Source organism: Callithrix jacchus, chromosome 12, assembly GCF_049354715.1.
Source record: "Callithrix jacchus isolate 240 chromosome 12, calJac240_pri, whole genome shotgun sequence".
Taxonomy (NCBI): domain Eukaryota; kingdom Metazoa; phylum Chordata; class Mammalia; order Primates; family Cebidae; genus Callithrix; species Callithrix jacchus.
The window spans coordinates 57,559,104-57,581,368 of record NC_133513.1 but is presented as its reverse complement, the minus strand read 5'-3'; the positions used below and the strand labels follow the sequence as shown (position 1 = coordinate 57,581,368).

Below are 22,265 nucleotides of genomic sequence, written 5' to 3'. Positions count from 1 at the left end.
ATTCAGGGGGCTGAGGCAGGAGGACTCTTAAACCCAGGAATTTGAGGCTGCAGTGAGCTGTGACCGCACCAATGTAGTCTAGCCTGGGTGACAGAGTGAGACCCTGTCTCAAAAAAAAAAAAAAGTTCAGATATATATGAAGACTACATACTTCACTGGTGAAGACAACCCAAAATTCACTTTCTAAAATGTATATAAATTACATACAAAGAGTAAAGAGAGAGAGAGAAAAGATGCAGTATCTCTAAAATAAAATCCATAAAAAAACTGAAAATATTAAAAAAAGAATTTATAAAAAATAAAAGCATATTGTTTAAATGGCCTCTTTTTCAGAAAAAAATACTAACATCAAACCTTTATAGCTTATTTTAAAACTTTCAAACATGCATGAAATTTCAAAGACTATTATTATGAACGCCATATGTGCATTACTTAAATTTAAAAACTGACATTGTGCTGTACTTGCCTCACCCATTTATCTATGTACCTATTCATCAAACTTTTTTTTTTGAGACAGAGTCTCGCTATGTTGCCCTGGTTGGAGTGCAGTGGTGCGATCTCGGCTCACTGCAACCTCCACCTCCCTGGTTCCAGCAATTCGCTGCCTCAGCCTCCTGAGTAGTTGGGATTACAGGTTCATGCCACCACACCCAGCTAATTTTTGTACTTTTAGTAGAAACAGGGTTTCACCATCTTGGCTAGGCTGGTCTCCAACTCCTGGCCTCAAGCAATCCTCCCATCTTGGCCTCCTAAAGCCCTGGGATTATGAGCGTGAGCCACCACACCTGGTGTACCACTACATATTTTAATATTCTCCTACACAACTATAATATTTTCTCCTACATAACTACATTATCAAATTTATTCAAATTAATAATTACCTAATATCTTCTAATACTAGAACACATACAAACTTCCCGAAAATTTGCAGCTGATTTTTCAAACAAAGATCCACACAAATATGATACATGATCCTTGGTTTTGTTTCTTTAGTCAGTCTCTCTTAATCTAGAAGAGTTCCTCCACATACCTTTTTCTCCCCTTACAACTTAAGTTTTTATTGGGTTAAAATATACGTAATAGGCTGGGCATGGTGGCTTATGCCTATAACCCAACAAGACAGGTGGATCACCTGAGGTCAGGAGTTCAAGACCAGCCTGGCCAACATGGTGAAACCCTATCTAAACTAAAAATACATAATAATTAGCTGGGCGTGGTGGTGGGCACCTGTAATCTCAGCTACTTAGGGAGGCTGAGGCATGGGAATCGCTTGAACCCAGGAGGTGGAGGTTGCAGGGAGCCAAGATCTTGCCATTGTACTCCAGCCTGGGCAACAAGGGCAAAACTCTCTATCTTCCCTCCCCCCAAAAAAATACACATAATATAAAATTTACCCATACTCATTCAAATGGCTATTACTTAACAAAAGAAAAAAAAAAAACAGAAAACAAGTGTTGGCAAGGGCGTGTAGAAAGAGAAACCCTTGTATGCTGCTGATGGGAATGTAAAATATTGCAGCCACTACTGAAAAAGTAAGGCAGCTCCTCAAAAAATTAAACATAGAATTACCATATGATCCAGCAATTCCACTTCTAGGTATGTATCCAGAGGTATTTAAAGAAGGGACCCGAATAGACATTTGTACAGCCATGCTCAAAGCAGCATTGTACACAATAGCCAAAAGGTAGAAGCAACCCAAGTGTCCACTGATGGATGAATGGACAAGTAAAATGTGATACGTACATAAAAGGAATATTATCCAGCCTTTTTTATTCTTAATCACGGCAAGATTTCATCATGTCATTTCACCTTCAAAAGGAAGGAAATTCTAGCATATGCTACAACATGGATGAACCTGAAGGATACTAGGCAAAGGGAAACAAGCCAATCAAAAAAAGACAAATATGGTGTAATTTCACTTACATGAGGTACCTAGCATAGCCAAATAGAGACAGAAAGTAGAATGATGGATGCTAGAGGTTGCAGGAAGAGGGAAATAGGGAATGAGTGTTTAATGAGTATGGAGTTTCAGTTTGGGAAGTAGTTTTGAAAATGAATGTGGGAGGCCAAGGCGGGTGGATCACGAGGTCAAGAGATCGAGACCATCCTGGTCAACATGGTGAAACCCTGTCTCCACGAAAAATACAAAAAAATTAGCTGGGCATGGTGTACTACTCAGGAGGCTGAGGCAGGAGAATTGCCTGAACCCAGGAGATGGAGGTTGCAGTGAGCCGAGATCACGCCATTGCACTCCAGCCTGGGTAACAAGAGCGAAATTCCATCTCAAAAAAAAAAAAAAAGAAAGAAAAGAAAATGAAAATGAATGCTAGTGATGGTTGCATAACAATGTGAATGTACTTAATGCCATTATACACTTAAAAATTATTCAAATGGTAAATCTAAGTTGTGCTAAAATATACATAAAATTTACTCAAATTTTGACCACTTTTAAGTATACAATTCAATGGCTTATACACTCACCATGTTGTACAATCACAGCACAACCCTAATTTCTGAAAAGGACAAATACATTACAGCATTTTCACATTGTGGATTTGTCTGATCGCTTCCTTGTGGTGTGGTTTTTTGGTTTTGTTTTGTTTTTTGGGTTTTTTTTTTTTTTTTTGACATAGAATCTCACTCTGTCACCCAGGCTAGAGTGCAGTGGCATGATCTTGGCTCACTGCAACCTCTGCCTCCTGGGCTCAAGTGATACATGTGCCCCAGCCTCTGCAGCAGTTGGAATTACAGGTGTGTGCCACTATGCCCAGCTAATTTTTGTATTTTCAGTAGAGACAGCATTTCACCATTTTGGCCAGGCTGGTCTTAAACTCCTGATCTCAAGCAATCTGCCCACACCTTGGCCTTCCAAAGTGCTGCAATTATGGGCATGAACCCCAGCACCCAGCCCTCTTGTGGTGTGGTATTAAATCTTTCTTTTTTAGCCTGTAAACTGCAAGTGACATCTAAAGGTTAGATCACAGTCAAATTAAGTATTTTTGGCAAGAATTCTGCATAGATTATTTTGTATATTTCACGAGTCTGGGCTTAGGCTTTCTTCTCTGATGCCTAACCTGCCATTAATCCTATTGAATGTATTTCTCATCTCAGACATTATAGTTTCCATCTCTGAAAGTTCAATTTGAGTCTTTTTATACCTTCCATGTCTCTATTTAACATGCTCAATCTTCTAGTTTCTTGAGCATATGGAATATAGTTATAGAAATGGTTTTAAATCCTTCTATCATCTGTGTCACTTGTTTTGATTTTTAATTTTTTTCTCATATGTGGCATATTTTCCTACTTCTTTGCATGCCTAGTAATTTCTGATTAGATGCCAGACATCGTGAATTTTACCTTATGTACTTTCTTGTATTCCTATAACTATTTCTGAACTTTCTTCTGGGCCATGATTAAATTAGTAGGAAAGAGTTTGGGCCCTTTTAGGTCTTACTTTTAAGCTTTGTCAGGCTGGGTTGGAGAAGCATTTAGTTCAAGGCTAATTTACCCACTATTAGGGCAAAACTCTTATAAGATTCTATATAATACCTTGTAAAGATGGTTTTCACTGGCTGATAAAATAAATAAATAAATAAAAACCCACTATTCCTAATTCAGCAAGTATTGTTTTATCCGATCTTTTCAAGTGATTATCTTCCTAGTCTCAGGAAGTTTTCTCACATACATGCACTGATCAGTTCTCAGCAGAATACCTGAGAGGGATCCTCCGCAGTTCTCTGAAGTTCTCCCTCTTTGTAGCTATCTTGTTTTCTGCTCTCCAAACTGCAGATGCTTTGGCCTCCCCAGATTCCTTCAATTAAGGGAAACCATTGTGCTCTGCCTAAGTTCCCTATCCCTGTTCTGCAGCTGGAAAACTGTCTAGGCAGGAAGCCAGAACAATCATAGACCTCATCTCATTTCTTTCCTATCTTTCAGGGATTACTCTCCCTGACTGCACAATGTTCAAAATCTAGACAGCCACTGTTTTATACATGTTTGTCTGCTTTTCTAGCTATTTCAGGCAGGAAGGTAAGCCTAGTCCCTGTTTCTACTTCTTCACCAGAAACGGAAGACCCATTTTTTTTGTCCCTTTTATTCATCTATTTCTCTGGATTATTTTAAGGCAACTCAAATATCGTATCATTTCACTGCTACATATTTTGGTATGTCTCTCCAAAAATACGAACTTTTTTTCCCACAGTCATGTCAGTTATACTTAACAAATTTAACCATTCCCTAGTATGACCTAACACCCATAGTCCAATTTCCATACTCCAATTTCCTCAATTAAAAAAAAATTTAACAACTAGTAGTTTAAACTCTTTTTAATGCTAGCATTTAATGAACACTACTCTGTAAGGGGTACCATGCTAAGTACCCGAGATCCATTACCTTATTTAGTCCTCAGTAATCCTTTGAGTTAAATATTATTATTACTCCCATTTCACTGATAAGAACACCAAAGCTTGCTGGGCACAGGGGCTGACACCTGTAATCCCAGAACTTTGGGAGGCTGAGGCAGCAGGGTCACTTAAGGCCAGGAGTTTGAAACCAGCCTATGCAACATATCAGGGATTGTTGTCTCTACAAAAAAGGTAAAAATTCGCCAAGTGTGGTGGCACACACCTACAGTCCTAGCTACTCAGGAGGCTGAGGTGGAAGGATTGCTTGAGCCCAAGAGTTTGAAGTTGTAGTGAGCTGTGGTCACAACACTGCACTCCAGCCTGGGTGACAGCACAGGACCCCAACTCAAAACGACAACAACAACAAACCAGCAAACCTCAAAGCTGTCAGGAAGTTTTCCTAGGCTGGGCGCGGTGGCTCATGCCTGTAATCCCATCACTTTGGGAGGCCAAGGCAGACAAGTCACTTGAGGTCAGGAGTTCAAGAGGCCAGCCTGGCCAACATGGTGAAATCCCATCTCTACTAAAAATACAAAAATTAGCCAGGCGTGGTAGCACACGCCTGTAATCTTAGCTACTAGGGAGGCTGAGGCAGAATAGCTTGAGCCCAGGAGGTAGAGACTGCAGTGAGGCAGGATCGCACCACTGCACCCCAGCCTGAGCAACAGAGCCAGACTTCATTTCAAAAAAACAAAAAAAACAGTTTGCCTAAGATCATTGCATGGCAGAGGCAGGTTTCTCTGATCCCTAACACATTGTTTTCTAAAAATAATTGTGTATCTTTATTACTTTTCTTTTTAAATGGGGTCTCGCACTGTGGCCCAGGCTCGTCTTAAATTTCTGGGATCAAGCAATCCTCCCACCTCAGCCTCCAGAATAGCTGACATTACAGACGTGTGCCACTGCCCCTGGCTCCCAACGGCATTGCGCTTAACCATTATGCTTCAGTACATTCTCAGGACTTATTAGCATAGAATATCAGATAATATCAATCCTTAAATGGAAAATCAAATTCTAAAATTGCTTACTTTAAATGCTATTACAGGTCAAAGACCTGAAAAAAATTAATAATGCTACTTTGAGATACATTACAATAAAATCTGCTTAAAATTAAAAAAAAAATACAACTTTCAAATCTAAAAGGGAATTTTAATTGAAAAAGCACAAGAAATTTGGTTGAAATGAAATTAACTATCACCTTAAACTAGAGAATGCAGATTTGTTTATTTATAATGTTCTACCACAGCTCTTGTCAGGTAGAACATGTTGTGATGACAGAAATATTTTGTATCTGTGCTGTTCAATACAGTAGCCACTACTCATATGTGAGTACTGGGCACCTGAAGTATGTCTAGTAAAACTGAGGGAAACTTAATTTTTTATTTTCTTTATTTTTAATTAGCTTAAATTTAAGCTAATTATCAGCTCATCTGTTTGTTTTTCCCACTAGGCTATAAGATCCTTGAAGAATGGAACATGGAGAGAGATCCAAGACAGCTGATCACTAACAGTTTGGGTTTGTAGCTCCCAGTGAAAGCACAGAGAACGAGAAGATGCCACACTTTCAGATGAATTTTCGTCACTCACGGACCAGAAGATTCCCAGTGGAGGGGATCCACAGGTCGCCAATGCGACTCTTGTGGCCGGTGCAGTGGTTTTGCCGGCGCCTCGGCGCAGCAGCTCTTCGTGCAGAGTAAACAGGAGGAGATTCCCGGGCAGAAGAGCACCATCAGTTTTATCACTGCTGTTTTGGCTGGCGCAATGGGTTGCTCGGATTCCAACGCTGGGAATCAATAAACTGGGCGTCCACTCAGAAACCCAACTAGAAAGGCGGTAATTGTAAAGACGACAGATGGATAAATTTATAACAAAGGGAAGAAACCAGCCTAAAAAGACTGAGAATACCCAAAATCAGAACCCCTCTCCCTCTACAGGGGATTACAGTTCCTCATCAGCAACGGAACAATCCCTGATGGAAAAGGACTGTGTGCCATTATCAGAAACAGGCTTCAGAAGGTGGATGATAAGAAACTTCTGGGAGTTAAAAGAACTTGTTCTAACCCAATGTAAAGAAAGTAAGAACTTTGAAAAAAGGTTTGACAAAATGCTAACAAGAATAGACAATATAGAGAGGAATATAAATGAACTAACGGAGTTGAAAAACACAACACAAAAACTTAGCGAAATATGCACAAGTTTGAATAGCTGAATTGATCAAGCAGAAGAAAGGATATCAGAGGTCAAAGACCTACTTAATGAAATAAAACGAGAAGACAAGAATAGAGAAAAAAGGATGAAAAGGAATGAACAAAGTCTCCAAGAAATATGGGACTATGTGAAAAGACCTAATTTACGTTTGATAGGTGTACCTGAATACGATGAAGAGAATGAATCCAAGCTGGAAAATACTCTTCAGGATGTTATTCAGGAAAACTTTCCGAATCTAGCAAAGCAGCACAATATTCAACCCCAGGTAATACAGAGAACACCACAAAGATATTCCTCAAGAAGAGCAACCCCAAGGCACGTAATCGTTAGATTCACCACGGTTGAAACGAAGGAGAAAATACTAAGGGCAGCCAGAGAGAAAGGTCAGGTTACCCACAAAGGGAAGCCTATCAGACTTACAGCAGATCTCTCAGCAGAAACCCTACAAGCCAGAAGAGAGTGGGGGCCAATATTCAACATCCTTAAAGAACAGAACTTTCAGCCCAGAATTTCATATCCAGCCAAACTAAGCTTCACAACCGAAGGAAAAAATAAAATCTTTTATGAACAAGCAAGTACTCAGAGATTTTATTACCACCAGGCTGGCTTTACAAGACCTTCTGAAAAAAGCATTATACATAGAAAGGAACAACCAGTATTAGCCTTTCTAAAAATATACCAAAAAGTAAAGAGCATCAACATAAAGAAGAATTTACATCAATGAATGGATAAAATAGCCAGTTAACATCAAATAGCAGTAACCCTAAATTTAAGTAGACTAAATCCCCCAATCAAAAGATACAGCCAAAACCTAACGATATGCTACATCCAGACCCATTTCACATCCAAAGATACACAAAGACTTAAAACAAAGGGATGGAGAAAGATTTACCAACCAAATGGAGAGCAAAAATAAATAAATAAACAAAAAGCAGGAGTTGCAATTCTCGCATCTGATAAAATAGATTTCAAAGCAACAAAGATATAGTGGTAAAAGGATCAATGCAACAATAAGAGCTAACGATCCTAACACCCAGATACATAAGACTCATAAAGAGATTTAGACTCAACGAGACAGAAAATTAACAAGGATATCCAGGACTTGAACTCAGATCCGGAACAAGTAAACTCAATAAATATTTATAGAGCTCTCCATTTAAAATACACAAAATATACATTCTCCACCTTAAATACACAAAATATTGATCGGCCATTATTAATACCCAATTTTAGAATAAAGCTACATTCCCATTTTCTCTCCCTCTTTTTCTTCCTCTTTCTTCCTCTCCTTCACTCCTTTTTTTTCTTTCTTAAAAAAAAAAAAAAAGAGAACAAAATGGCAATAGCTGTATTTTAAAGATTCATAATGTTCTTCCCTTCAGTCTAGATAAAACCAGATATCCAATATTAAAAAAAAAAAAAAGAATGGAACATATTTCATCTCTCCTTTTAATGTCTTGATACATATCAGATACCTGTTTGTTGATGTGTGGTAGAATATGTGGATGGAATTTTCTAGATGTGTCCAGGTAAATTCTCTAAATATATCAGACTGATAAAGGTTACAGAGTACACACTTACTCTGTTGAATTACATCTTTTTTTTCCATTTTTTGAGACAAAGTCTTGCTCTGTCACCAGGCTGGAGTGCAGCTGCATGATCTCGGCTCACTGTAACCTCCATCTCCCGAGTTCAAGCGATTCTCCTGCCTCAGCCTCCCAAGCAGCTGAGACTACAGACATGCACCACCACACCCAGCTAATTTTTATATTTTTAGTAGAGACAGGGGTTTCACTATGTTGGCCAGGATGGTCTCAATCTCTTGACCTCATGATCCACCCACCACAGCCTCCCAAAGTGCTGGGATTACAGGCCTGAGCCACCATGCCCCACCTATTCTGACTTTTAAAACAGATGAAATATCTTATTTTCTAGTATATTCACCAAACATACTCTGACTTTATATATATGACAGAGACTCTGTTATGAACTCAGAATATGGTGATGAATAACACCCAGTTTCTGGCATCAATAATCACTCAATCTAATAGACAATATATATAACTGCTCCACAAAGACTGCTTTAAACAGATAAAGTAAATTATGAGAACCAACAAGGAAGATAACCACCCAAGGGTAGAGGGAGGTTCTACATACTAAACAACTCATTAATCTAGTTTAACAATGAACAGCAGTTCACCAGTTGGAAAATGGCAGAATGGTGGAGAGGCATTCCAAGCACAACAGCCTACATAAAGGCATAAGGACACAAAAGACATAGCGAACAGGGGGAGCAAAAAGTGTCTCATTCCAACTAGAATATGGGAAAACAAGTAAGAAGGGAAGAAGGATACATTAGAGCCAGATTCTAACACCCTTTTGTGTCATATTATAGAGTGCTGACTCAATTTTACAAGGATGGTAGGCAAAGTATTCATGTTTACTTTTAAAAAAATAAGAAAACAGCTTGCTAATTTAATTCCCATATTCAAAGAACAAACTTTAAAAAGGAAAATCTAAATTATAAGTTTTGCTTATAACAGACACCAAATCCAAATAACTGTCCAAGCAAGGTTACTAGAATAGGCACTTTAAGTTTTTGTTGTTGTTTTGAGACAGTCTCACTGTCGCCCAGGCTGGAGTACAGTGACGCCATCTCGGCTCACTGCAACCTCTGTCTCCCGGGATAAAGCAATTCTCATGCCTCAGCCTACCAAGCAGCAGGGATTACAGGAGTGTACAACCACACCTGGCAAATTTTTTGTATTTTTAGTAGAGACAGGCAAGTTTCGAACAACTGATCTCAAATGATTCTCCTGCCTCAGCCTCCCAAAGTACTAGGATTATGGGCATGAGCCACCACACCTGAGCAAGCACTTTAAGTGTTAAATAACTAACATTAAATCACTTTGAAGGGAAATGCAAACATTATTTATATACTTGACATAACTGAAGAGGATATGTTTCTCAAATATTATACAAAAGTTTCAATTTTCTCATAGTAAAACCCATCTTTAACTTAATATTAGTAAGTCTAGGAAACATCTACGATCTACAAAAAATTGATCACCCTGTTTGGGGAAAAAAAGATGAGTCTACTTCTAGCCATTTCTTGCCTCAAAAACAGGGCTGAAACACCTCTGAACCTGGGAGGCGGAGGTTGCAGTAAGCCACTTTCCCACGATGTGGCAATATTTAACTTTTCACTGCCAGGTCGTCATTTATAGTTAATGTCAGTCACTCCTCACAGTTGTCCAATTCCACAGCTACCTTTTTTTGTTTTTTCAACTAACATTCCGATCATTATCTCTTTTACTCACAGGTATTTTATCCACACATATCCACTCTACCATGCTCTTAAAGCATGACTGGCCAGGCATGGCAGCTCATGTCTGTGATCCCCATACTTTGGGAGGCCAAGGCAGGCAAAACGCTTGAACCCTGCAGCTTGAGACCAGCCTAGGCAACATAGTGAGACCCCGTTTCTACAGAAAAAAAAAAAATTTTAATGATGAACCATCAAAATAAGCATAAAGATACAAAACCAGTGTTAACTATAGTTTTGAAATTAACATCCAGTAACAGCAATTAGTTATAACAATAGTAATTTATTTTACATACCATGTTCAAAATAAAGTGGTTTCAGCCAGGCACGGTGGTTCATGCCTGTAATCCCAGCACTTTAGGAGGCCGAGGCAGGTGGATCACCCAAGGTCAGGAGTTCAAGACCAGCCTGGCCAACATGGTGAAACCCTGTCTCTACTAAAAATATTTAAAAATTAGCCAGGTGTGGTGGCGGGCATCTGTAATTCCAACCACTCAGGAGGCTGAGACAGGAAAATCGCTTGAACCAGAGAGGCGGAGGTTGCACTGAGCCAAGAACATGCCATTGCACTCCAGCCTGGGTGACAAGAGTGAAACTCAGTCTCAAAAAAATAATAATAATAAAATAAATAAAGTGGTTTCTATACTGACAGATTTTTAAACATGAAATAATGAAAAGAACCAAGCATTTAATCATATCAATAACATGTATTTAAATATTTAAAACATTTTTATTTATTTATTAACTGCAGTTGTTAATCAAGTTCACCCACAATAATAAAAATATTAATGTTTTAACAAGCTGGCCAATACATAATCTTTTTAAAGTTATAAAATCTGAATATTCCAGAGCAAGGGTACTAAACATGTGCTAACAGTACAGATATACAAAATGGAAGGGTTTAAATTTCAAGTTCTTGAAGTTATTATAATAGACATTAAAAACAGAAAAAAGTCAACACATAAAATGTAAATACAATTTTTTATATTGCAAAAGGAAAGCAAGTTCTCTTAATTTAAAAAAAAAAAAAAAAAACAGGAAAATTATGTTAGTGAACATCTGTTGTTTTTGCCTGTCCAGCAACCAATCTCTCTTCTCCAGAAAGTATCACCTCAATTTTCCTTTAGGAACTGTCACCCACCCTTAATTCAAATGGTTTGAAACTACTCTCTCCTCCCCACTGCAGGATAAGAACAAATTCCAAACCTAGCCACACAAAGCATTAATCACTCTGGCCACAGGGACTGCCTCTAGGATGAGCAAAGACTCAAGCCAGGTCAATAAAACTACCATAGAGTGGTCTGCTGAACTGTAGAGAAAGGGAAGTTCTCTTTCTTCTCAGGTTTCTGAGGTTGAAAGAAGTAAGCCTAGTGCTGGTGTTACAATCTTTCCCAAGGAGTCTGACTCCAGAGACTTAATTACTTTTCCACGATGATTCCCAGATATGCAAAGGGAATTAGTGGTTACCTGGAGGTAAAATAGGACTTTGACTTTCAATGTTGTATTTTCCATAATGTTTCCATTTTTCAAAAATAAGCCTATTACTTTTAGAATAGAAAATCTAAAACATAAAAAATATTGCCCGTTTTCTTCTTAAATATGCTCAGATATTCATATTTCAATGTCTTACAAGTATTAACAATTTTCTCATAATCTGCCAAAACACATAGAATATCTATCTAAAAACAATCACCTTCTTCCCCTGGCACAAAATAAAGCTATTATAATATTTTCATTTTGAAATTATGAGTGCAAGGCCAGCTGCAGTGGCTCATACCTGTAATCCCAGCACTTTGGGACACTGAGGAGGGTGGATCACTTGAGGTCAGGAGTTCAAGACTAGTCTGACCAACATGGTGAAACCCTGTCTCTACTAAAAATACAAAAATTAGCCAGGCATGGTGGTGCACTCCTATAATCCCAGCTACTCGGAAAGCAGGAGAATCACTTGAACCCAGGAGGCAGAGGTTGCAGTGAGCCGAAATCGTGCCACTGCACTCCAGCCTGGGCAACAAGAGCGAAACTCCATTTGAAAAAAGAAAAAGGAAAATTAAAGGAAAGGAAGGAGAAAGAGAAAATATGAGTAGGAAAAACAGCTGAGTAAACCTTATTTTTTTTATATTTTACTTTTTTTGAGACAGAGTTTCACTCTTGTTGCCAAGGCTGGAGTGAAATGGCGCAATCTTGGCTCACTGTAACCTCTACCTCCTGGGTTTAAGTGATTCTCCTGCCTCAGCCTCCCAAGTAGCTGGGATTACAGGTGGATGAACCACCACACCCAGCTAATTTTGTATTTTTAGTAGAGACGGGATTTCACCATGTTGGTCCTCAGGTCATCCACCCACCTCAGCCACCCAAAGTGCTGGGATTACAGGCATGAGCCACCACACCCAGCAAGTAAACCTTTTTTAAGAACAGGTTCTCGTGGCTGGGCATGGTGGCTTGTATCTGTAATCCCAGCACTTTAGGAGGCCAAGGTGGCAGGATCACTTGAGTCTGGGAGTTCAGACTAGCCTTGGCAGGCTGGGCATGGTGGCTCAGGCCTATAATCCCAGCACTTTGTGAGCCTGACACAAGTGGATCACCTGAGGTCAGGAGTTTGAGACTAGTCTGGTCATCATGTAAAACCTTGTCTCTACTAAAAATACAAAAATTAGCCAGGTGTGGTGGTGCCCATCTGTAGTCCCAGTTACTTGGGAGGCTGAGGCAGGAGAATCACTTGAACCCAGGAGGCAGAGGTTACAGTGAGCAGAGATCACACCACTGCACTCAAGCCTGGGCAACAGAGCAAGACTCATCCTCCCCTTGCAAAAAAAAAAAAAAAAAAAAAAAAGAAAACAGCCTTGGCAAAATGGCTAAACCCCATCTGTATTAAACAATTAATTAATTAAAAACTGGTTCTCATTTTAAAAGGGAAACATTAAACAACTGTATATGGAAAAAATGGTTAATGTTTAGCAAGTGCTACAGGCATCGTAAAAATGGCTCAAGAGATAAAGCTAACTTTAAAGACTGAAAGTGGAAAAAATGGGTTTTTAAAAGCTTTATCAAGGCCAGGAATGGTGGCTCACGCCTGTAATCCCAGCACTTTGAGAGGTCAAGGTGGGAGGATCACAAGGACAGGAGTTCAAGACCAGCCTGGTCAACATGGTAAAACCCCATCTCCCATCTCTACTAAAAATACAAAAATTAGTCAGGTGTGGTGGCACACGCCTGTAGTCACAGCTACTTGGGAGGCTAAGGCAGAATTGCTTGAACCTGGGAAGCAGAGGTTGCAGTGAGTCAAGACCCATTAGACTCCAGCCTGGGCAACGGAGTAAGACTCCACTTCAAAAAAAAAAGGAAGCTTTATCAATTATATAAGTCCTATAACTCTGAATAGCATAAGATCTGAAGGAGTTGGTCAGTTAAATATTTCAGTTATGATTATTTTGCATAATACTGCATTATGGAGAAATTTCATAACACTGTTTTATTCTTTTGTTGTTGTTGTTTTAAGAGACAGGGTATTGCTCTGTCACCAAAGTTGGAGTGCAATGACACAATCACCGCTCACTGCAGCCTCAACCTCAAGGGCTCAAAGCCATCCTCCTGTCTCAGCCTCCCAAGTAACTGGGACTACAGGCATGTACCCAAATAATTTCTGTATGCTTTGAAGAGATGGTCTTGTCATGTTGCCCAGGCTGGTCTCAAACTCCTGGATTCAAGGTATACACCTGGCCTCCCAAAGTGCTGAGATTACGGGCCTGAGCCACCACACCCATCATTTTAGTCTTTTTTTTTTTTTTTTTTTTCCATATGCAAGCCTACCTGAGCGATGTTTTATTCTTAAATACAGGAAAGTTAGTCTCAAGATGCCCTTCTTGGCTGGGCCCGGTAGCTCACATCTGTAATCCCAGCAGTTTGGGAGGCAGAGGAGGGTGGATCTCCTAAGGTCAGAAGTTTCAGGCCAGCCTGGCCAACCTGGTGAAACCTCTTATCTACTAAAAATACAAAATTGGCCAAGCATGGTGGCAGGTGCCTGTAATCCCAGCAACCAAGAAGGCTGAGGCAAGAAAATTTCTTGAACCTGAGAGGCAGAGGTTGCAGTGAGCCAAGATTGTGCCATTGCACTGCAGCCTGGGCAACAAGAGAGAAACTCTGTCTCAAAAAAAAGAAAAGAAAGAAAAAAAGAAACTCTGTCTCAAGAAAAAAAAAAAAAAGATGTAAACAGTCTTAGGAATGTAAACAGTCTGCTGGATACAGTAAATATAAAGGAAGACAGCAATAAATACTTTTGTTCTCTTGCATTTATTAGTTTTTATTCGTTTCTATCATTCTTTCCCTTTCTCCCCACGCACACAAGCCACTCCAGAATATTCAGTTTTTGCTAACATTATGTTTTATGACTCTCAGTAAGGACACTTAGGTGTCAGGGACACTTTCTTAATATATTAGACAGCCAGAGGGATGTTAAGTGAAGAGGTAATCAGGGACATACCAAGGGTGGGGTGAAAGAATAGCTAGAGGCAAAAGCCACCTTCTCACAGACAAGTGGCAGTGAGTTCTAAAGTTTTTAGGATAAGGCAATATTCAAAAAGCTCACTACCTTCTCCACACCAGAAACACAGTAAGTGGGTCATTCTGGCCAACACCTTTGTTTCAAGATGCTGACGTTTATTATTTGTCACATGGTCCAATGAAACCTAAATTCTCCTACAGCTATCAACCCCGAACACGTTTCACCTAATGAAAGGCAAACTCCTTTCTTATATTGCTAGATCACTTCCGCACACATTCTAATAGAAACAAGGGCATATATATCAAAGAAGCCACCCAAGAGTGCGATAGAAACATTTATTAATAAATAGGAAGAAAATGGGAGTTCCTAACGTACCACAGGGAAAATAAAATATTTCACTCTAGTCCCTCAGCTATAAGATATTTATTCTACTTATATTTACTAATGGCCACCGTATTTTTTAAGCATGGAAAAGGGAAGGTAAAGAAACCATAATCCGTAAGATTACGGTGAAGGCAACTTAAAAATTCGTTTTAAACTCTTCTCTCAATGTTCACATAGTAACAGCTAGCTCTTTCTCAAAACATCCTACGGAGGGCCAGGACGGATCGGTGAAAACAGGGAGAGAGAATGAAAACGGGAAGGCACTGGAAAAGATAAAAACTGAACAGTGCGAGTAGCCTGCGCTTTGTATTGCTCCTTTGAATCCTCACTGATTTTCCACTTATTTCGATTCAGTGGTTAATATTTCTCCGTATCAGAAATCCATCTGTGAAGTCCCGCACCCACTTCCAACCACATCCACAAACTCCAGGAGAGCCGGTCAAGCCTACCAGTGTGTCCCAGTCGCCTGAGAGGAGGGGGGCGTCGGCGCCAAGTTGGGAACCCGGCACTGGGAGAAGTTTTCCCGGGACAGGGAGAAGGGACGGGTTGGGATGAAGAAAGCGGAGGACCGGAAGCAAGCAGGACTACGAACTCCTCTCAGCACCAAAAGCTGAGCGCATCAGGGACAGGCAGGTATCCCGCCAGACCCGAGGAGTAGCCGGATGCCCGGGACGGAGCCCAGTTCCCTAAGACTGTCTCGCCAACCCCGTTCCCCTTCCCCAAATTGCTGTCTCTTCATACCCTCCAGAGTCCGAGACTCACGCGTCCAAGCACGAGCTCCACCAGCTCCTCGGTCAAAGCCGCCCACCTCTGACAGCCATAGAGATGAAACAGCGGAGACAAACCTCCACCTCCTCCGCCCACTCTCACGTGACTCTCCTAGCCGCTGGGCCCGTCGGGATCGTGGCGACAAGCGTGTGGGAGGGGCACAAGGGAAAAGAACTAGGGAGGGGAGGGGAAATCAATGTGCCAAGCCCCAGCCTCGGGCCCTGCCCTAGCTCCGTCCCCGCCCCCTTACCTCCTCAGCGTTTAGGTCGGAAAGCTGGAGAACTCCCAGAAGCCCTCTGGCATTTCCTCTGTTTTTTTTCCTCCTCCACTAGGGGCAGAGGAATCTGTTGAGAAATTTATTGTGCCCTCTGACACCACCTCTGTACTCATTTTCGTATTGGCTAAGCAAAAAGGAGTTCGTGAAAAGAAAACTGGATCACAGTAAGTTGGAAATTGTTTCTTTCCAACTCCATTTAGGTTTATTTAGAAATAAAATTTTATCAGAGACCAAATGTTCTGTTTCATAGCTTTGAGCCTTTTTGGATTTAGAAACTTCCTTTGTTGGATGGGTTTTTCAGGTGTTTTATTTGCAGACTAATATTACTGCAGTGTATAGTTTCCAAGCCACTAAAAAAACAAAAAAAAAACAAAAAAAAAAAAACATGTTTTCCCTTGAAAAAGGTGTTTTTATCACAACATGGGATGGGAAAGGATCCTCTCACCTGCCGTGGAAATAGAATAGAAATATGACTATAATACCAGAGAATTTCTGTGTTTGTTTGTTTGTTGTTTTGGGGATTTTTTGGTTTTGTTTGGTTTTGTTTGGTTTTTTGGTATGGAGTCTCGCTCCGTTGCCCAGATAGGAGTGCAATGGCGCGGTCTCGGTTCACTGTAACCTCGCCCTCCTGGGTTCCAGCGATTCTCCTACCTCAGCCTCCCGAGTAGCTGGGATTATAGGCGCCTGCCACCACGCCTGGCTAATTTTTGTATTTTTAGTAGAGACAGGGTTTCGCCATGTTGGCCAGTCTGGTCTTGAACTCCTGACCTCAGGCAATCCTCCCGCCTTGGCCTCCCAAAGTGCTGGGATTACAACCGTGAGCCACCGCGTTCGTCCCAGAGAACTTTAAAATAATTTTTTTTCCAACAATTTACGTAGCAGAGCTGTGGAAAGGCAACAACCATGGAAACAAAAGAAAGCCAACAGAACCAACCCTGGGGTAACTTGTGAAGTAAGAAGAATCAACTCTGTTTTCTCCATTTCTTCTCAGACCCGGCTAACCTAAGTACGATAAATGTGTTCATGGCGTTGTGTGTTTCTTTCTTTTTTTTTTTTGGAGTCGGAGGCTCACTCTGTCGCCCAGGCTGAAGTGCAATGGCGTGATCTTTGGCTCACTGCAACTTCCACCTCCCAGGTTCAAACAATTCTTCTGCCTCAGCCTATAGAGTAGCAGGGATTACAAGTGCCCACCACCACTCCCAGCTAATTTTTGTAGTTTTAATATAGATGAGGTTTCACCATATTGGCCAGCCTGGTCTCTTGGCCAGGCTGGTCTCGAACACCTGACCTCACTCCCCCCAACATCAGCCTCCCAAAGTGCTGGGCTTACAGGCATGAGGCACCAGCACCCAGCTGCAAATTTCTTTAATGTCTGGCTTAATAGAAGACAGATTCTCCTATCTATACAGCATTAAATGTTTGTACTCTTATACATCATGTAGCCTCTGGCAAACTCTGCTATACACTCAAGAAAGAATTAGATAGGCAAATAACACTGTATTATTAAGAAAACAGGCTTGACCTTACAGATTACTAGAAAGGCTTTCAGGAAACCCCCAGGAGTCCTTTGACCACACTTTGAGAACCACTGTTTTAAACCATACAAATGTTAAATGCTATTGTATATTTTGTCTAGTCATTTTGGCATCAAGTAGAACATTTAATGGAAAGGAGAACAAGACAGAGACAATTACAGACTAGACCAGTCTTACACAAATAAATGTGAGTATTCTTTCTTCTTTTCTAAGAGTATAAGTTAGCAGAATTCAGGGTCAGAAACAAAGTTCCATTCTACATTAGAAATCTGTCCATCAATTCAATATTGTTTTTCAGGATGCAATGCCACGTGTTCCCAGTCACATAAATGTATGACATCCCTAATGAAGGTTTATATCTCCTGTACAAACTTAATAATAAGACTCCTCTGGTGACCAATAAAATTTGAAGTCAAAATTCTCTCAGACATATGTTGAATGCCTACTATTAATATATGTAATGCTCATAACTACTACTGGGCATATAAAAATTTATAAGCTTGATTCCTACCCTTGGGCAACTTGTATCTGTAATGATACTTGCACTCCCATACAAATGTTTTTTAACAAGTTCAGTAGTTTCCAAACCAGTCTGGTACCCAAATGCCTGGGAATTATCTGAGGAGATTTTTAAAATACAGATTCTTGGATCATGAGACCCACTGTTTCAGTGGACAAGGGTAATGCTCTGGAAACTGAATTTTAAAAGTCCCAGGTGATTTCCCTGCAATGATAGGGTTGGGAATGAATACTAAGTCCTGTATACTCAATGAATAAATAGATTTGATCTTTGCCCCCAGTTCTATCACACTATCACATATAAAATATAATGTTTATTTATTTCATCTTCAGTATTTCAAAAGTGTGTTGTGTTGAAAGGTCTGTGTTATCCCAGGAGGCAGAGGCTGTGGTGAGGCGAGATTGCACCACTGCACTCCAGCATGGGCAACGGAGCAAGAGTCCGTCTCAAAAAAAAAAGAAAGATCTGTGTTATCGAGGGACAGTATTTAATTTCATTTGTTAAAATAGAAATTGGTGTCCTTATGGCAAACATTTTATAGTTCATCTACTTTTATCACATTAAAATAATATGTGTTACCACAGCAGTCTACTACATATCACACCACTGTGAAAAACAAAACATCTTTTGCAACAAGTATCAGACAAAACTGTTTATTTTCTAAAGCTATGATTCAGTTTCTTTAAAATGAATACAGTGAGATGGTCTTTGGTTTATTACACTTATCTTCAGGGTTCTATAGATTATAGTATCTCAAAACCTATGCAGTCTTCCATCACAAAATCCTTTTGAGAGTATATATGTATATACACATATATATATGTGGGTGTGTGTGTATATACATATATATTTTGTATGTATGTATATATATGTATATACATACATATATATGTGTGTATATACATACATACAAAATAGAGAGAGAAACAGAGACAAAGAGACAGAGTCTTAAAGTCTTACTCTGTCACCCAGGCTGGAATGCAGCACACCCTCAGAATGCACTGCATCTCTGTTCACTGAAGCCTCAACTTGCCAGGCTCAAATGATCCTCCCACCTCAGCCTAATGAGTAGCTGAGACTGCAGGTACAAACCACCATGGCTGGCTAATTTTTTTTACTTTTTGTATAGATAGAGTATCACTATATTGCCCAGGCTGGTCTCAAACCCCTTAAGCTCAAGAGATCCACTCACCTTGGCCTCCCAAAATGCTACAGTTACAGGTGTGAGATACTACATCCAGCCTTTTTGAAGATATATTGTACTTGAGTAGCTATCTAGAGACTTATGACCCATAGTTGTTCTTGCAGTGAGTATGCTTTTTTAATTATGGTAGCCAGAATTAATTATCTTCAAGTAAATAGAAGAAAATTTTTAAGAGCTTAAATGTTTCCTGGCTTTTTACCACAAAGAGGTGGGAGAATGGCCTAAATATGATGACTTATAAAAATTGAAACATTGTACTTGATTTATGATTGAAATTAACTTCAGAATTAATTAATCTCTGCCCAGATCTTGATTTCTGAAATACCTTTCTCCACAAAAAGGAACTAAGTCTTCTTGAAAACAGCCCTGGTTTCAGGGCTACGGCAGAAAGGTACACCATGACCTGGGACATCTTGTTGTCTGAAAGTAAGGAAGCTCTCAGAAAATAAACTGAGGACATGTCAAAGGAAGCCAGCTTACAGGGCCTCTCATTGACCAAATCTGGGTTAATTTGAGTACCAATATAAGAACAGTAATACATGGCTGGGCAAGGTGGGTAACGCCTGTAATCCCAGCACTTTGGGAGGCCGAGGTGGGTAGATCACGAGGTCAAGAGATCAAGACCATTCTGGCCAACATGGTAAAACCCCATCTCTACTAAAAATACAAAAATTAGCCAGGTGTGGTGCTACCCACCTGTAGTCCCAGCTATTCGGGAGGCTGAGACAGGAAAATTGCTTGACCCAGGAGGTGGAAGTTGCAGCGGCCAAGATCATGCCACTGCACTCCAGCCTAGAGACAGAGCAAGATTCTGTCTCAAAAAATAATAATAATAATAATAATATGTTATAGCCATTGAATAAAATAAGAGTCCAAGAATCTATAGTAATGAAAAAAAGAAAAATGGGGAAATGGGACAGTGGCTTTCCTTAAAGTAGAATTCTCACTGATAAATCCAAAGAGAGTGGCGGAGTCAGGAAAAACCACCATTTTGCAACCATTATAGTAAAGATATGTTTAGGCAAACACCATCAATTAAGTGGGTCAGGGGTTGAGCAGGGAATTTTATGAGAAGCAGGATATGCTTATGTTTCAAAATATCTCCCCACAGAGTGTACGTTTTTTACAAAAGGAAATGGTAACTGTGCAACACTTTGATTTTGATGCAATACTCTGAGGACACAATATCTCTTTAATCTAATCTTGAGGAAATATCAACCAAACACATATTGAAGAGCAGTCTATGAAACAACCATCACAAATGGAAAAAAAAGGCAGAGGAACTAATTATGCCATGTTTAAAGAGGCTAAGGAGACTTGACCAAAAAAGTCAATACATGATCCTAAATTGGAACTTATACCAGAGGGGGCAAATGCTATAAAAGGTCTGTTGGAACAGTTGACAGAATTGGAATGTGGACCACAGATTGGATAAAAGTGGCTCCTACATTTGATAACTGTGGTGATTATTAAATGGAATAACTTTTTCCTAGTAAATATACGCTAAAGTATGAAGACGAAAAGGGCATGATGTAAGCAACCTGTTCTCAAATGGGTCAGAAAAAAAATCAAAATATCTAGAGGGAGAAAATGATAAAGCAAATGGAAGAAAATGTTAAAAATTGGTGAATATAAATAAATGATATTCAGGAGTTCTCTACTATTGCACTTTTTTCTATAAGTTTAAATAGTTCTTGTAAAGAAAAAAGTTAATGGCTCCCCAATTTCCCTCTCTTATTCCAGCATGGGACAGAACATTCAACATCAACTCTTTGATTGTTTTTAGTTATTTTATTTCCACTTTTATTACTAGAGTCAGGTGGTGGGGTTTTTTTTATGATTTTAGTTTATTATATACTGTCAATAAGAAGAAAACCTACTGAATTTACAAAAGACCAATACATTTCCTAATCCCTCTTACAGGAACTTTTCTTATTTGCAACTAAAATTTAATTTTAGATGTTTTGTTTTGTTTTGTTTTTGAGACAGAGTCTTGCTCCATTACCAGGCTGGAGTGCAGTGGCACAATCTCGGCTCACTGCAACCTCCGCCTCCTGGGTTCAAGCGATTCTTCCACCTCAGCCTGCTGAGTAGCTGGGACCACAAAGCATGTGCCACCATGCCCGGCTAATTTTTTTGTATTTTTAGTAGAGACGGGGTTTCACCGTGTTGGCCAGGATGGTCTCGATCTCTTGACCTCGTGATTCGCCCACCTCAGCCTCCCAAAGTGCTGGGATTACAGGCGTGAGCCAAAGTGCCTGGCAATTCTAGATGTTTTAAGAAGTGTGTTAGTTGAGCCAATTACCCAGAATAATTAAGGTTAAACCAGGGAGAAAAAGCAAAGTTAGTATACATGCTCCAGTTTTCTTATTAGGCGATTAGGTTTCAACTTCCTGTTAGCATAACCTAAAGTTTCCTCTAAAATAATTGCGAATTGGATTTTTCCCTATTTTAAAATTTTGCCTCATAAATTTAAATTTTTTTATTACAAAGGTATGCAGACCCAGCTGGGCATGGTGGGTCACGCCTGTAATCCCAGCACTTTGGGAGGCTGAGGCAGGTGGATCACCTGAGGTTGGGAGTTCCAGACCAGCCTGGCCAATATGGTGAAACCCTGTCTCTACTAAAAATACAAAAATTAGCTGGGCGTAGTGGCGGGCGCCTGTAATATCAGCTACTCAGGGGCTGAGACAGGGAGAATCACTTGAACCCAGGAGGCAGAGGTTACAGTGAGCCAAGATCACACCATTGCACTCTGGGCAACAGAATCAGACTCCACCTCAAAAAGAAAAAAGAAAAGAAAAGCCTCCCTTTCACTTTTGTCCCTGAGACACCCAAATCTACTCATAGGCAACCAATGATGGTTTTAATGCATCTTTCGTTACATATAAACACACACACACACACACACACACACACACACACTTTTTTTTTTTTTTTAAGAGATGGGGTCTCACCCTGTTGTCCAGGCTAGATTAAAGTGGTGCTATTATAGGTCACTGCAGCCTCAAACTCCTGGACTCAAGCAATCCTCCTGCCTCAGCCTTCTGAGTAGCTGGGACTACAGGCATGTGCCATCACACACACATACACACACACACACACACACACACACAAACACACAGAGCTACTTTTTCTTT

General features: G+C 40.0%; 1 protein-coding gene across 6 annotated transcripts in view; it reads right to left on the bottom strand.

Annotated features, from left to right (window-relative positions):
• The window catches only part of MICU1 (mitochondrial calcium uptake 1), a 243,149-nt gene extending 227,516 nt beyond the window's left edge, over positions 1–15,633 (bottom strand). For 3 of the 6 annotated variants that reach the window (XM_078345622.1, XM_078345624.1, XM_009009751.5), the window contains exon 1: positions 15,563–15,633. The gene's annotated coding sequence lies outside the window, so the exon portion shown is untranslated. The remainder of the gene's footprint in view (positions 1–15,562) is intronic. The other 3 variants (XM_078345621.1, XM_078345623.1, XM_002756253.7) reach the window with 1 other exon arrangement.
• Positions 15,634–22,265: the final 6,632 nt, after the last annotated feature.